The 17,583-nt window shown below is 46.9% G+C and overlaps 1 protein-coding gene across 2 annotated transcripts in view; it reads left to right on the top strand.

The window, feature by feature from the left end:
- SFXN5 (sideroflexin 5) overlaps positions 1-17,583 on the top strand; it is a 492,741-nt gene that overhangs the window by 338,075 nt on the left and 137,083 nt on the right. The window lies entirely within an intron of this gene.

Raw genomic sequence — 17,583 nt, 5'->3', positions numbered from 1 at the left:
CCTTATCTCCTATATCCCAGGGTCTAAGAACTTTAAAAGCCGATGCTTTGTCCCGACAATTCCTGGTAGAGGATAACAAGGTGGAACAGCAGGAGACCATTCTCCCATCCACTTGCATTGTGGCAGCCAATGCTTTCAGTGCATTGTCTGAGATTACCAGGGCCCAGAGCAACATCCCAGCAGGACTCAAGGTTCCGGAGGACCATTTGTTCACTCCCCTTCTAAATCAAAGGAGCGTCATGGAGTGGGGACATTTGTCCAAGACAGCTGGTCATCCTGGCACCAAGAGAACTACCGAGCTCATAGAACGCACCTTCTGGTGGCCCAACATGCAGAGAGACATACAAGGTTTCGTAGCTATATGCACCACATGTGCACGGAACAAAACTCAACGCAACAGACCTGCGGGTCTCCTTCAACCTTTACCCATCCCGGAACGTCCATGGACACATATATCTATGGACTTTATCGTTGAGTTGCCTAAATCTAGAGGCATGGATACCATCCTTGTAGTGGTGGACAGGTTTTCTAAGCAGGCACACTTCATCCCGATGAAGGGTCTACCCACCGCTCCCATGTTGTCCGACGTTTTCATCAGGGAGATCTTCAGGTTACATGGGACCCCCCAGGTCATAGTATCTGAAAGAGGATCCCAATTCATCTCCCGGTTCTGAAGGGCGTTTTGTAAAAGTCTGGACGTCACACTGCACTTTGTCAGGCTATCACTCTCAGACCAATGGGCAAACGGAACGCACCAATCAGTCTCTGGAACAATTTTTAAGGTGTTTTATTGCTGATACTCAAGACGACTGGGCGGAACTTCTTCCGTGGGCAGAATCGTCCCAACAGTCGCCGTTCATGGTCAATTATGGCTTCCATCCTTCTGCGCTCCCTTCTGTTATCTCGAAGTCTTGAGTCCCGGCCGCAGAGGACAGGATCCTACACTTACAAGACTTGTGGCAGAAGATCCAACTGAACCTACGGCATGCTGGTAAACTACAGAAGAGACAAGCGGATTGTCACCGTAGAGAGGTCACAGGGTACTCTGTAGGACAAAGGGTCTGGTTATCCACTAAAAACATTGGTTTAAAGGTAACCTCACCCAAACTGGCACCGCGCTTTATCGGACGATTCCCTATTACAGAGAGGATCAACCCGGTAGCCTACCGGTTAGAACTGCCAAAAAATATGAAGATTCCCTCCGTCTTCCACTCCTCCCTTCTGAAACCCTGTCTACAAGACTCATTCTCCAAAGGACAACCAAAACCTCTGCAACCCATACTGGTGGAGGGTCAACAAGAATACGAGGTACAGACCATCCTCAACTCCAGAATGTCCAGAGGAGGATTGCAATATCTCGTACACTGGAAGGGCTTTGGCCCGGAGGAGAGAGAGTGGATTCCTCATCGACAGGTACATGCTAACCGTCTAATTCATGCTTTTCACCATAGTCATCCGAATAAACCATCCATGGGTTGCCCAGAGGTCTCCCCTCAAGGGGGGGATACTGTAACCGCCGCCGAAGCCCCTGCCGGATCCCGCCCCCGGCTGAAGAGTCACACGACAGAGCCACGCACCCGCGCACTGCCAAGCCGGTGCGCGCACGCTCTGAAGGGTGCTGTCGGCGCCTCCCACAGGGAAGAATCTCGGCCGCACGTCCGCATGACATCAGCGCTCCGCGCTGCGCATCGCACACGCCCACAGGTCGCCCGGCACCCAATTAGCATTCACCAGGAATGCCTCACCTGAAGGCTGTGACAGCCACTTACCTCCCTGGCGCCATTGGAGGACCAGATCACACCCTTGCAAGGTAATTGGATCCTTCCTCCTTATATACCTACTCCTGTCTGTCCTCCCCTGCTGAGCATAAACTCCTGTTTATGCATTGTGCTCACTGCTGCTGTTTCGTTGTGTCTTGATCCTTGCTTGCCCTTTGACCTGTCTGTTCTCTCCTGTCCTGACCTTTGGCTGTTCTACGGCTTCCTACACTCTCCAACGCTTTGACCCCGGCTTCGTCCCTTGACCATTCTTCCTCCTCTGACCCTGGACCTTGGCTACGGACATCTACCATCCTCCACTCTCCAACCCAGAACTACGGCAAGTACCCTGATTACCCTGACCTCTCCAACCCTACTACGCTGTACGACTTGGACTACGCGGACCGGACTGCGTGGTTGTGGGTCGGTGTCTTTCCATCCCCACCTCAGCCCCGCGGTCTTTAGTCCTGTTTGTGGTGAGCACAGCGTGACAATATGTCACTGAGCACCGATTGAGGAAGAACAGCGCCGAGGAGGACAATCTGTTTTTGCTAAGGACCAGTTTAAGGGAAAGCCTTGGCAGGGTAGCATCGGCATCTAAAATGATGCATCTTAAAGTGGTCATCTGTAAGTGAGAATATATAGTTAGACTATAGTTTGACTAGAGGTTGACTAAGGAAGACTGCATCTTCTGCAAACTCTTCTGCACAAGACAACAAACGGTGAGCTTAAAGTATATGACCACACTTTGATCCCATGCTTGTTAGCTGGCACTTTTACCCCCCAACCCCCCATACACCTTATTTACTACAGCCACTCCCAACAGACTACATACAACTCGCCCTCCCCCCCCCCCTCAAACCTCCAACCAACTCCCTCTACAAACCCTGAATAGGCCCTAGCATTGCAATGCAGCAAAACATTTTGGGAAAGAAAAGACACACTTCTGCTGTTTAGTCTGCACACACTCATTTGGCTCACAACAGCTTCATGCAACATTACCTACCTCTGTGATAATGAACCTGCTATGTATCTTAACTTTGTTCTTTGTGGCCTCATGGAAATGTTACTCCCTCTATCCATTACAATCCCCTCCCTCCTGGCCCACACCCAATATCATTAAACACACTGGACTACTCAAAAGCCTTGCACTATCTTCTGAATGTTGGTGGAGAACTCTAAAAACCAGCACACCAACCACCGCTCACTCTAATGGCAAACACCACAAATTTACAACTTGCAAACAACTACTCAAATTTCTACTCATACTGTTACTCTCTTTAGCAGGTGATATTGAACTTAACACAGGCCCTCCCTTTTCAACTCTGTCCCATACAACTGAGAATACCCCCTTCAAATTCCAAAAAGGGCTATCTGTCGCCCATACTGTATAAATATCCGGTGCCTGCTGCCCAAACTGGATGAACTAAGAGCATGGTGCCTTATTCATAAACCCAAAGCCATCGTTCTTACAGAAACATGGCAAACCACTAAAACCCCCGATGCAAATATTGCCATTCAGGGATACTCCATTATCTCCATCTTGGAGCGATAGGTCATGAGAGGAGGAGGGGTGTTATTTTATATTGCAGACAACTTACAATTTACACTGTTAAATTGCCCCCCAAGCCCACCCTCTTTGGAAATCCTAGCTTGCAAAATCTGCCTCCCCTTTTCTAAGCCCATCTTGATTGCTGACATCTACCACCCCCCTAATGCCCCTCTACAGTCCCTGACTGATATCACCCAGTTTCTTGGCTCCATTTCCTCTCTGAATGAGAAGAGTGAGCTGCTAGTTCTTGGGGATTTCAACTACAATTGGCTCGACCCTAAAAACCACAAAATCCAAATACAACTCAAGTCACTTAATCTAACGCAACTCATTTCCCAACCCACACGGACAAACATGAAATCTCACAACCACTCCTTGCTAGACTGGATTCTCTCCTCTAGTCCCAGCAGAATCCAATCCCCTGGCATCCTTCCTGACATTTCCAGGAACCATGCAATAGTGTACTGTGTAAAGAAAATTAAACCACCCCAATCCAGCCCTAAAGTTCTCCTCACTAGAACATTTAGAAACTTTAACCCACAACAGTTTCTGGATGACCTTACCAACTGCCCTTGTTACAAAATCAACTTAATTCCGACTCTTATTCTGCACTCGACTATTTCCAATCCGAGTTCTTAAAACTCTGTGATACCCATGCTCCACTATGCAGAATAAGAGTACGGGGGGTCCACCTTCTGTGGGTTACAACTGACCTTATAGCGCTCTACCATTTCAGGGATGTCTTGTGGAAAAGCTACAAAGTAACTGGCACTACCAAGGTTCTTAATAACTACAGATGCCTGTGGAACATGTGCACAAGTCAAACAAGACATGCAAAAGCACAATATTACTCTGACAATCTTCTCCAGAATACATCAAACCCAGCTAACTTCTGGAAGGTTATCAACAATATATTCAAGACTTCTAACCATCAACAACGAAGTAATATCACTAAGGGGGATATTACTCTGACAAATTACACTGACATTGCAAATGCATTCAATGATTACTTTGTGGGGGGTGCTACTAACTTATTAGCGAAACGCAACCCAAACCACAAACATGAACCTCATTCTGACAGTACCACTATAGCCCCACCCTCTCCCAACACTGCTCACAATTTTCAATTTGTCCCAGTATCTTAACAGGAGATTACACAAGCGCTCCTCAAATTAAAACTAAGCAGCCAATGTGGACCTGACTTACTGCAATCTATGTTCCTAAGACTTGGTGCCCCAGCCATTGCCAAACCAATTGCTTCCATAGTCGACTCTATTCTGTCTGCAGGCCATATCCCTAAGACCTGGAAAACTGCCAGAGTTGTAACAATTTTCAAAAGTGGGGACACAAACACTGTCTCAAACTACAGGCCAATCTCTCTTCTCCCAATACTATCCAAAATCATGGAAAAATGTGTTCACTCCCAATTAAGCAATTACTATACCAAGACAAATTTCCCTAGCCAATTTAAATCTGGCTTTTGCCCCAAACACTTCACAGTAACAACCCTGCTAAAAGTTTGCAATGAAATCCAGTGTGGAATGGAACGGGGACAACTCACCGGTGCAATATTCCCAGATTTTGCAAAGGCTTTTGATACTGTTGATCATGTTATCCTGCTTAACAAACTCCAGTGCTCTGGAATAGGGAAGCATGCTTTAAACTGGTTTCATTTCTACCTATCAGGTAGATCCCAACATGTGTCCATCTCAGGCTCTAACTCCAACCCCTTGGATATCACCTATGGTGTCCCGCAAGGCTCTGTTCTCGGGACCCTACACTTCTCAGTGTTCATCAATGATCTTCCTACAGCTTGTAGGGGAGCCTCAATACACAGATGCAGATGACACAATCCTATATGCACACAGCCGTAGCCTCTCCGACCTTGAACACATACTTTAATCTGACTTTTTGAGACTTGAAAATTGATTTCCCAAAATAAACTGTTTTTAAACACTGGCAAGATTGTAACAAAGGTATTTGGGACCAAGGCTAAATTTTCAAAACTTCCAATGACTGAGCTCCAGATCAGAACCAACGGTAATACCAACCTATCTCCTGTTACTAGTTTTAAATACTTGGGCATATGGTTTGACTCCAATTTAACATTTGGGATGCACATTGATACCCTGACATCCAAAACCTACTGTATGCCAAACTAGGTGTACTTTATAGGAACAAATCCTCCCTGTGTCTGCTGGTCAGAAAGCGTATTGCACAGCAGATGCTAATGCCAATTATCGACTATGGAGACATAGTATACGGCTCGGAACCCCAAACCCACCTTAGCAAATGTGATACCCTCTACAATTCAATATGCCATTTTGTCCTCCAATGCAACTACAACACACATCACTGCGAAATGCTCAAAGAACTAGACCTGTCATCACTTGAGTCTAGGCGCAAAGTTAATCTCTCCTGTCTTGCCTTCAAATACTTTCTGGGCAAGCTACCCATCTATCTGAACAAGCTCCTCACCCCTACCACATGCAGCACTTATCATCTGAGATCTGACTCCAGAAGACTATTCATGGTCCCAAGGTTCAGCAAAGTATCTGACCGCTCCTCCTTCTCTTACTGTGCACCCCAAAACTGCCACCACCAGTCTAAGTTCTTTCAAAACTAAAGCTGTCTCACATTTTAACCTGGTCTGTAACTGTTACTGACGCCTATAACATATATTATCTCTAACTGTGCATGCAATGTCTTGTATATAATGTATACCCTGTTCGTATTTGTAACCATTTATTAATTGTCATCATAACTTTGTGCCCAGAACATACTTGAAAACGAGAGGTAACTCTCACTGTATTACTTCCTGGTAAAACATTTTATAAATAAATAATTTTAAGGTGCAACTCTGTCCAAAGAAAGGTATGTTAATATGGAGAATCAATAGAGCAGGGGTTTTCAACCTTTCTTTGGTTAAGGAATTCTATACTTATATCATGAAATTCTGGGGAACCCCAACTCTCACTTCCCAGCCAGTCTCTCCCCACCCCCATTTCTCCTCATCCCCATCTCTCACTCCTCATCCCCGTCTCTCACTTCCAACCCTCGTCTCTCCTCATTCCCATCTCTCGCTCCTCATCCCCATCTTTCCTCATCCCCATCTCTCACTCCTCATCCCGTGTCTCCTCATCCCCAACTCTCCTCATCCCCGTCTCTCACTTCCCACCCATGTCTCTCACTCCCCTTTTATCCCCCCTCCTCTCTTCCCCTCTTACACTACCCCCTCTCTTGCCCACTCAATTCCCCCTCCCCCCCATCCTCTTTCACTAAATCACCTTCCCTCTCAAATACACATACACACAGACCCCAAGAGGTGGGCTTCCAGTGCTGTGCTCGTTAGTTGGACCCAACTTCCAGCGCCAAGCCGCACAGGGGTTTGTAGGGAAGGCCGGCCGACAGCTGGAGAGCTTCCGGGCCTTAGGACAGTTGTCCCAACCTCTGGCCACAGAAACCTTGAAGGATGGAAGAACATGGCAGTAGATAATACATGTTATTATAAGGCAGTATCACAGAGAGTTTCTTTAAATGTATCCTTTTCAAAGGAAAACACATTTATAACTCTATCCCATCTGGTTGCATTGTTTTTGTTTTTTTCACTTGCGTTTCCTCACTTTTTATATTGAACCGTTTTAAACGTTTGTCCCAAAAGATAATAGCAAAGAGGCCAGTCCAATCCTGGTCTATTGGATCCAACTAATCAGTATTGTGCCAATGATATTGTCGTTGTAGAGTAAAAGTTATTAACCCCATTCTTTGAGTCCTGGAGAAAAGGCGATTACATGTTCTTTTTGACAGGAAACATTCTGTATTTGAAAAGGAAGGTATTTTGATGTGACAGATTTTGAAGATTAGGTGTCATTAATGAGACCTTAGAGAAAAATGTGTGACGATATTATCCAGTTCCCGACCATAGATGCCTCCAACGCATTGCTTTTCAAGCTGCTGCAGGCCCATCCAGCAGCAAAAGGGTTACGTTGAATATTTGGAACAAAACACCTCAAAATATTAACATTAAAATGTAAGTATCTGCTAGCTAGTGTATAGCATGCTTTAATGTGTTTGCATATTACTGTATACAGTCTCTGTAGATATTCATTTATGGGCCTTTTTCAATATTAACATCAGCAAAAACTGCCATTTAAGTTGGCCCCTCCTGACCTTATTGAATAAGGCCCTGAATGGGAAAAACTTGCTTTCCGTTGTTTTAAACTGATTGCAGCCCCAAACCCATCGTATATGCATTATTTCCTCTGTTGGATATCAGCGCCTAACCAGCACTGAACCAATGCAGCCCAACCAAAGCCTGCTCTCACTGTGCTCAACTAAATAAGCGTAATGGAACGTATCAAACAGAGACGTGTCACGTTGCTTAGGACTTTCATGTTGTTCTTGGGATTGCACTTAAACATTTACAATAGTAATGCCACTTATATTTCCACACCTATATTCCAGCACATATATTCCTACTGTAGCCCTCTTTCTTACACTCTAGAGTGACTACGGGTACTGCATACACACACCTGTGGCTCCAGGAGATCTGAGCCTCTGCTAACTGGGAGCCTGGGGTATTAAGTATCTTACTGGCAGCGCCTCCACTTACCCAGGATCCCCATCGCGTAAGATTCCCCTGGGTAAGAACAATAGCAACACACATATGATTGAAACTGTTTTACTGTAACGCAAAATAACCCTTATTACTTAACCATGGCAATAACACATATATCACATTAATTAACTTATACTTATGCTAGTGGCTCGGCCACTCTCTCTATTAAGGAGTAATGTTACTGTCCCTTCACTGCGTGCCCCCACACCGTGTCCATGTACTGTAATTGTATGTATATAGGCTCAGTCCTTTGGCCACTCCACTTAGTGTCCCCAAAGAGTGTTCCCTAAGGCGGGATTAGCGTCTATTGACCGGTGTTGGTGCACTTTGGTAAATACCTTCCGGTCACTGTGGTGACCGGTAATAACTTCAAAAAAGATCTGCCGATCCAGCGCAGTCTGTCTGATGTCGCGATGCTCAGCAACCTGGTCCCAGATGACTAGCAGCAACCGCGACTCTGCACACTTTTGTCCCTATCTGTTATTCAGTAAGGGGTGATGTTCCTATCACTACAGGGCTTCCCTGCAGCACACAACCTACGGTGACTCAGGGAATCTTTTAGGGCCCTCCGGGAGATTCTGACCTATTCAGGTGGGTCACGGACCCCCTGCACTCACACTACCTCCTTCCCTGCTCCTCCGGTGCCCTCTGGCTAGCGTGGCCTCTCCCCCACGCTTCCCTTTCCTGCCTCCTGCTAATCCAGCCCTTCCATTGGCTCCCTGGCATCAGGTAACTTTGCTAAAGCTCCTGGGAGTTGTAGTTACCGGCTGAGCCTCTTCCTTATTGGCCAGCCGTTCGCGCGTTTGCATCGCGCATGCGCGACCTTTCGGTATTCTGACCTTACTCCCCGCTATTGCGCAACAACTTGGCGGCGCCCTATGCTGTCGGGCCACTGCGGAACCTTCACCACTACATTTGAAATGTGCTGCAGCAAGGGAAACATATACACATCCTTACATTCTCCCCCTCGCAGACTCCAACGACCCCGCTTGGGACTATACCATAACATTTACATATACTGTACACCTTACTCTGTATACTCCATATGAGATTATACATTTCACTGAACATGCCAATTACAGATCTCACTTTATGGCGAGCCCACTGCTGAGCCTCATAATGGGGTGCCCCAAATTGATCGTAAGCCATCCTCATTGGAGGTTGACCAGCTCTTTGGCTTCTGCAAAGCTGCTCTTCGGCTACTTCCTCAGGAGAGTAACAAGTTTCAGTTGGCACTTCAAATTCTGCCCTTGAGGGGCTCAATATGTCTACACAGACTATTTGGGGCACAAAGCACGGGCTCTGCGGGTCTAGTGGCTGGCTCACTGGAGTCAGCGTATCTGTCGTTGGACCAAGGGGCTCTTTACCCGTAGCTCCTTCGGGAGATGCCCCCGCGGTCGGAAGGCCCCTTTGAGAGGTTCCTTCCATAGGATTCTCAGAGGTGGCATTTATTACAGTCTCTGGGCCATCCTCTGTGCTACCAGCTTGTCCATCTAGCGAAACAGTGGGCACTTCTAAGTCGTTATCCCCTACTTGAGGTATAGGAAGGAGATGGTTTCTATGCCATACCTTTACCCGGCCTTCGGAGTCCTTGATGCGGTATACCGGGAGGCCATGCATCTGTGATTCCACTTCATACACCCCGTCCCTCCATCTGTCTGCCAATTTGTGCTTTCCAGGAATACCCAAGTTACTGAAGAGAACTGCATCCCCGGGACGAATTTCTTTATGTCGCACCTTGTGATCATAGCGACTTTTATTACTCGCATTTAATTGATTCGCTGCCTTCTTAGCCAATTTGTAGGCCTGCTGCAAACTGTCTTGTAACCTTTGCACATATCGAAAATGCGTCCTATTGGATACCCCATCGGTAGATATCCGTAGTCGCATATCCACTGGCAGTCTAGCTTCTCGTCCAAACATTAGGAAGTACGGAGTATACCCTGTAGACTCATGTCGAGTACAGTTATAAGCATGCACCAACGGCTCTACGTGCTTACTCCACTCAGTCTTCTGAGAGCCTTTTAGTGTGCCCAGCATGTCAAGCAGCGTTCGGTTGAAACGTTCGGGCATGGCATCCCCTTCCGGATGGTACGGGGTAGTCCATGACTTGGTGATGTTCAACAATTTCAGCAGTTCTCGAATGAGGGTACTCTCGAAGTCGCTGCTTTGGTCAGAATGCAATCGTTTCGGTAATCCATAGTGAATGAAGTATTTTTCCCACAGAACTTTAGCCACTGATACCGCCCATTGATCTTTGGTAGGGAAAGCTTGGGCGTATCTTGTATAATGATCTGTAATCACCAGTACGTTCCCGATGCCCCGGGTGTCGGGCTCAATACACAAGAAATCCATGCACACCAGATCCATGGGGCCGGAGCTTTTCAGATGGGCCATGGGGGCCGCCCGGGTGGGAAGTGTCTTCCTCTGTATACAGCTAGTGCACTGTCGGCAATGCATCTCCACCGATTCTCTCATTTTTGGCCAATAGAAGTGGTCACGAAGTAACCCGAACGTATCTGTACACCATACAGATAATCATGTAGCTTGTCCACCACAGCCCACTTGAGGGCTAGCAACTCCAACTTGTGGACAGGATAGTTCTGTTCACTTGGGGTCAAGCTCCGACTAGCATACGCCACCGGACGAAGTCCAGTATCATGTTTCTGGTGCAACACTGCCCCTAAGCCGTTGAAGCTGGCATCCACGTGCAGAACGTATTCTCGATCGGGATCGGCATAGGCCAACACCGGGGCTTGGGTTAGATTGCTCTTCAGTCCTAAGAACGCCTGTTCACAGGCAGGGGGCCATTTATCCCCAAAGGGTGTTTGGGCAGTGGTAGCTTTTCTTCCTGGGTCTTCAGGATAAATCTTTAATAGGTTATTCAGGATTTTAGCTTTACGGGAGTAGCCTTCCACAAACCGGTGGTTGTAACCGAAGGACCGTAGTTCCTGGACGTTGTTGGGCCTGGGCCAATCCACTACTGCCTCTATCTTTCCCGGATCTGTGGATATCCCTTCCGCTGATACAATGTGGCCCACATATGTCACGGACGTGTGGCAGAACTTGTATTTGTCCATGGACAGCTTAAGCCCCTCCTGGCGGAGTCGATCCAGCACCTTCAACAGCCGCTCCTCATGTTCCTCCAGGGTCTTTCAGAACACTATAATGTCGTCCAGGTACACCAGGCATTCTTGCGGGTTCATGTCTCCCAGGGTCTTCTCCATTAACCTCTGAAAGGTGGCTGGAGCTCCACATATCCCCTGCGGCATATGGGTGAACTGGTAGAAACCTAACGGGCAGATGAAAGCTGTTCTCTCCTGATCTTCCAAGTCCATGGGTACTTGATAGTACCCAGACCTCAAATCCAGCACGCTGAACCACTTACTCCCGGACAAGGCATTCAGGAGGTCCTCGATTCGCGGGAGGGTGTACTGATCAGGTACAGTACGATTGTTCAATGTCCTATAGTCCACACATAGACGTACGGTCCCATTCTTTTTGCGGACAACTACGATAGGGGAGGCGTAGGGACTTTGTGATCCTTGAACAATACCGGCTTCTTCCATTTCGGCTAATAGTCTCCTCACCTCTTCCTCCTCTTCCACATCTCGGGATGCTATGCGGCATGGTGTCGTTCAGTCGAATGGTATGGCGGGCATTGCGACTGCACCCCACGTCCATATCACTTATGGAAAACACCTCCCGCCGATTTTCCAGCTTGGTCTGCAGTATCCCCTTCCACTCCTCTGTCAACGGCGAGTCTCCGAAATCAAATGCCAACTTTGGAGTTACTGCATGGACGGTGGCCACCGGGCGTCTACCTGCTGCCTTCCTCTCAAGGGTCACCGGATAGATCTGACCCAACGGCTGCCGGTGGTCAATGCACATGGGGTACGGAGAAAGGTTTCTCACGTATACCTGAGTTTGAACCGGAATCTTTCCCGACCACTTCTTCACAGAGGCCAACACTTCGTAGCCGAGTCGCTGGTCATCACGTATCGTGCTTTCCAATGAGAATAGTCCACCCTCCGGACGTCTGGCAGGATAATGACACGCTGCGACCATCATTCTTCCCTCCCCGGGAGGGATCTCGGTCAACCCATGCTCTTTATTATACAGCATCCCGTGCTCCTCTTCGGTTGCAATCCTACCGCAAGCCTCTTGTAACGCTGGGCAAGTAGCTAGTGCCAGCAATGGTAGTTCACCCGCTTCCTGCAAGTACATGCGGATCACAGCTTGGACGATGTCTGTATTGGTCCCCATAATTATCGGAGCGCTGGGATGATCCTGGGGTTCCGGGCATACTAACGCTTCCACCTCCATGGGATGATGCTTGCCGGTGTTCAACTGGGGAATATCCAGGTGTACTTTCACCACTCCATCAATAGGGTAGTCTTCATGGCTCAGCCCTCTCATCCTCAGGGAATCAGCAGATAGTAGCGGCAGCCGATGCAGATGTTGATCGTAGAAGGGTCGATACACTATTGTCACCTGGGACCCAGTATCCATCAGCGCAGAGGCATAGATACCTTCAATCACCACCTTGACGATGGTCGCCGGTCCAATTCGGCTATTCCTCGGGGACTGGCCCGCTGCCTCACTAGCTTGAGGAGTACACAGCATAGACTTGGCCGGTCGGGACGCCGTTCTTCGTGGGGAGGGGCAGTATGCTCGAATATTCCCCATCTTTCCACAGGCGTAACACTGGAGGTGGCTACGAGGGGGACTATCTCGGAAGGTCGGAGACGTTCGCCCCGAAGCGGGGCGCTCCCGGGCAGCCGTAGGTTCTTCGAAGTCCTCCTTTTCCGGGTTCACATCCCCTTGCGCCTCAACTTTAGCTTCCGACTTCTTAGCTTCTTTGACAACCACCCCGTCTTCTTTCCCGGGGTCAAGTCACGTCCCAACAGCACAGTCTCATGTGCGTGCACTTGATCCATCAGGTCATCAAACGTCAGGGCTTGTCCTGGCACTAGACAGCCACTGACTCGCACGGATACCGGATGCAGCGGAAGAAGTCCCCTCAGCAATTGTGTGGTATGCAGTCCGTCGGCGTCCACCTTTTGCACCACCTTCCTTCTCACCAGGGTCCACAGATCCAAGTGTAGACGCCTAAGAAAGTCAGACACCATCTCTCCCTCCTTCTGAGCCAGGGCATGAAACTTGGCCATCAGTGCAAATGCATCCACGGGGATCCCATAGGCTTTGGTAAGGGCGTGAATGATGCCAGCCGTATCGGCATCCTGATAGTGCACTGTTTAGGGGATGACTATGTGGGAAGCTGGGGGTCGCAGGCATTCGATTATGCGCTGCCTCCGTACGGCATCCGTGCAGGACCACTCAGGAAGTACCTGTTCCGTATGATCCAACCACTCTTCAAAGCCGACTTCTCCCAGAGGGGTTGGTTTGTCGCCAGAAAACTCCTTCAGCTTCCGGTATTGATGGGACTGTGTGGATTGGTGTATGGCGCATGCGCGACCTTTCGGTGTTCTGACCTTACTCCCCGCTATTGCGCAACAACATGGCGGTGCCCTATGCTGTCGGGCCGCTGCGGAACCTTCACCACTACATTTGAAATGTGCTGCAGCAAGGGAAACATATACACATCCCTACACTACAAAGAGACTGAAAAAGCACTACTACCAAATGAATAAAATACCCACAACTAAACCTGTATAATACAGGTGGTGCTGCCTGGAGTCCATGAGACCACCGTAACAATAAGGAGAAAAAAGCAAGTCCCAGAAGACAGGACTCGCAGAAACTCCAAATGGGGCACTCTGAGTGGGTCGAAAAAAGGAAAACCAGACATACTGTAATAAAACACTAAAGCACACGTAGTGGACCGGCTCCTGTAAGACTAAAGTCACAGCTAGATACTGATGTTAATACAGAAATGCTGTAGAGGCACCTATGTGTGTCATGAATAAAAAAGGTGCCTATGGACAAAATTAGTACTCTACCTAAGAGAGTGATAACAGTACTAACACTACTTACAGTGATCCCAATGATTGGGGGGGAGGAGGGGTGCAGACAATAAGCCTCTCCCACAATAGGGGATATCTGTGCAGCCAGCTGTAAAGACTAGGGGGCCTATGCAGAGAGCAGCGCTATTTCGTAATTCGCCATTTTTTGGAGAAAATCGCGCAGAAAGCAGCAGAAAATGGCGAGTTCCGAAAAACGCGCCATTTTTTCTTTTCTATTTGTAAAACTCGCCTCGCGGCTGGCGAGAACCTCAATCTCGCCAGTTTTAAAAATATCCTAATGCAGAGAGGCGCGAACGGCATCTAGCGGCTGTTCGCGCCAATAAAATGGCGCGATTGTCTCCTTTTTGCCTCGCCAGAAAAAATTGGCAAGAAGCTGCCGCTCGCGGCCATTGCAAAGGGAAAAAAAAGGCGCAAATTTGTTTTTACACGTTTCTGAAGCGCGCATCTCGCCAATTTAAACTCGCCACACGCATCCATGTTAAACATAGCAGAATTCGCACTTTTCTGCATATGGAGAATAAAACTCTCCAAAAAAGCTACTTTTTAATAAATTCGCCAATTTTAAAATTCGCTGCTCTCTGCATAGGCCCCTAGGTGCCTCATTGAAAATAAATGTAGCAATATACTGTACATAAAGCACAAGCAGCAACCTATATTCCTACACCTACAGTATACTCCCACTCCGTGACTGTGAGCTTTTTGGAAGATCTATAACAGGCCAATGCATGGCTTGACCCACTGCTAACCTAGTATGAGGCACACCAGGAATTCACTGAATGCCTCTTATCAGAGTGCTTAGATTGTAAGCTCTTCGGGGCAGGGACTCCCTCCCACGTTGTTTCTATTTCATTTAGCAGCACTTACCTTTGCACTGACTCTGCTTTGTCTTGTTCAGCCAGCGTGTATGCTGTTTCGTGCAGCGCACGTCCGCTGCTATGCAAGAATAAAAGAAGAGGTCTGCAATGCGTTGCTGGTCGCCGTGGCAGATGAGGGGTTAAGGGATCTAACACCTAGCTTTAACCTATTACACATACAAGAGGAATTAGTTTACTTTGGTCCTTTCGAAGTGGAATGAAACAGTTGTGTGCGGGTGTCTGTATCTTATTACACTGCACAGTGTGTCCCTGCCATGTACGTATAATCACTCAATCAACGCGGACAGGAGACCGACGTGCCCTAATCAGGTAATGAGAGAGCCGTTTACACAAGAGGCTTTTTACACATACAGAGAAGACCATTAAACAGGGGAAAGGAAATCTATAAAAGCGACATGACATTTAATGGGCTTTCAGTAAATGGATATGCTCATGAAAGTTTGCCTGAGGGCCGTGTGTAAATCAGCAGGGGGCTGCATGACCAGTCCAAATTGGAAACGTGTATTGGAGTGGCAGTAAAAGAGGAGAACTGAGCCCGAAATCGAAGTACCATGGTACTGGGAGATACAGAGAACCACTGCTTTCTATTTGGAGACCTAGTAGTAGTTTCCATGTAATTTGTGATACCTTTTAGTACACTGTAACAGGCTTTTTTTTTTTTAAATAGATGAAGTCATCGTGTACAGAGCTTCCCAAACCGGAAACTGTACATGTCTTCTTCAGTATCCGTCAAGAAGAAGCCTAGGAGGTTTACGAAATCTCTGTAGGCCAACCAAGGGAGCACAACGCCAGTCCTCAATGGCCACCAACAGGTCAGGATTCAAGGATATCCCTGCTTCAGCACAGGTGACTCAGTCATAATGACTGAGCCACCTGTGCTGAAGCAGGGATATCCTTCAAACCTGCCCTGTTGATTGCCCTTGGGGATGGGGGTTGGCCACCTCTGTTGGTTCACTGAAAGGTAATCGCATCCTATATCCATCTTCTTTTCTCCAAGACCCAGAAGTACTGTACCAGAGTTCTACTTCCAGTACTTTTTAAAATCCCAATAAAAAGCAGTACCTATCCTTGTGGGATGTACACATACAGGTATACCCCGGTTTAAGTACACTCACTTTAAGTACACTCGCGAGTAAGTACATCTCGCTCAATAGGCAAACGGCAGCTCACGCATGCGCCAGTCAGCATGTCCTGAACAGCAATACCGGCTCCCTACCTGTACCGAAGGTGTGCTCAAGCGGGGAGACTATAGAGCCTGTTACAAATGCGTTATTTACATCAGTTATGCACGTATATGACGATTGCAGTACAGTACATGCATCGATAAGTGGGGAAAAGGTAGTGCTTCACTTTAAGTACATTTTCGCTTTACATACATGCTCCGGTCCCATTGCGTACGTTAATGTGGGGTATGCCTGTATTTCATAAACTTTTCTGCAGTGAGTTTCAAATATTTTTGCCTCGATCTTTGGCAGGTGCCAGACACAGTACCGCTACTCTTGAAGGCACTTCAACCATTGCATACATCATGCTTCATACTATTTTTTTTTTTTTTTTTTTGTTACTTAAGTTTTTTATTACTCATTTTTTCAAAAGTTAAAAAAAAGGGGGGGGGGGTACAAAAAGAAAAAAGGAAGGGAAAAATACAATGATACAATGTTGCAAGTAATCTGATGATTACACATTAGGAAGGGAGGGGGGTTAGGGGAAGGGGGATTAAGGGAGGGGGGAAGGAGACAGCATTTGAAACCATACAGCATAGTAAATGACAGTGTCAATTCAACATAAATTACTCTGTTCAGCTTCCTACTATTTTAAGGGTTGATTCTGAATTTCAGAGTATTTCACTAGCTTTTTCCGATTTAGGACCCAAAGCCTCAATGTGAAACTCAATATAATCCCTCTCGCATTATTTAATACAATATGGATTTCTCCAAAAGGGACATTTTTTTGGTACCTTTTACAGAAAAGAAAGCTGTAACAATGACAACTTATCAGGTCTGGGTGAACCAGATGTTTTTGAGCCGGGGAGGGGGGGGGCTATTTGTATATATGCATGTCTTTATATACAGTAGCACCGTTAATGTACATAGCGCTTCACAGCAGTAATGCACACGACAATCATATAAATAACAAATATATAAATAATGCATAAAGGGGAGACGTGCTTTGGGCATAAAAGTAACATTTAGGAGAGTCCCTGCTCCGAAGAGCTTACAATCTAATTTGTAACAGTTCATTCATATAATGTCCATTAACCTACACATATTCCTTAATTTACACTACAGTAACATTTCTGTGGGAGATTTCGAAAAATGTGTTTTTTTAGGAGGGAAAAAGTTTAAGCGGTTTGTACATAAAATATAGTTCCTGGGTGGAATGGCGCCATTAACCCCGTCACAGCCAGGCTGGCGCCTCTGGTAGTGACAGGATCATAAGATAGTCCCGGTTTGTTCAAAATATATTTATTTTTAGAAAGTTTTGTTTCTTTTTACTATACCGGTCAAGTAGGATTTTTGATATTTTTATTTTAGGGAAATGTTCATATATAATATATTTTGCAAGACCTTGACATTGTGACTTATTTTTTTCTAATTCCTAATAACACAGCCCAACATTCATTTAAGTTTGCTTTGAACTCCGCATTTGTTTCTGATTCTGTAACTAATCCTTAGCAAACACATGAAGTTGCCATTTCAGCAGAACCTGTTACATTGATATACTGTACACACGGTATCTTGTTTTTAAGCATGTCCTGGTTTTCATGATGTTTTAGAGACCGGCATTTGGTTCC

This window comes from Ascaphus truei, chromosome 1 (genome assembly GCF_040206685.1).
Source record: "Ascaphus truei isolate aAscTru1 chromosome 1, aAscTru1.hap1, whole genome shotgun sequence".
In the NCBI taxonomy this organism is placed as follows: Eukaryota; Metazoa; Chordata; class Amphibia; order Anura; family Ascaphidae; genus Ascaphus; species Ascaphus truei.
This window is presented reverse-complemented; position numbering and strand designations above follow the sequence as displayed.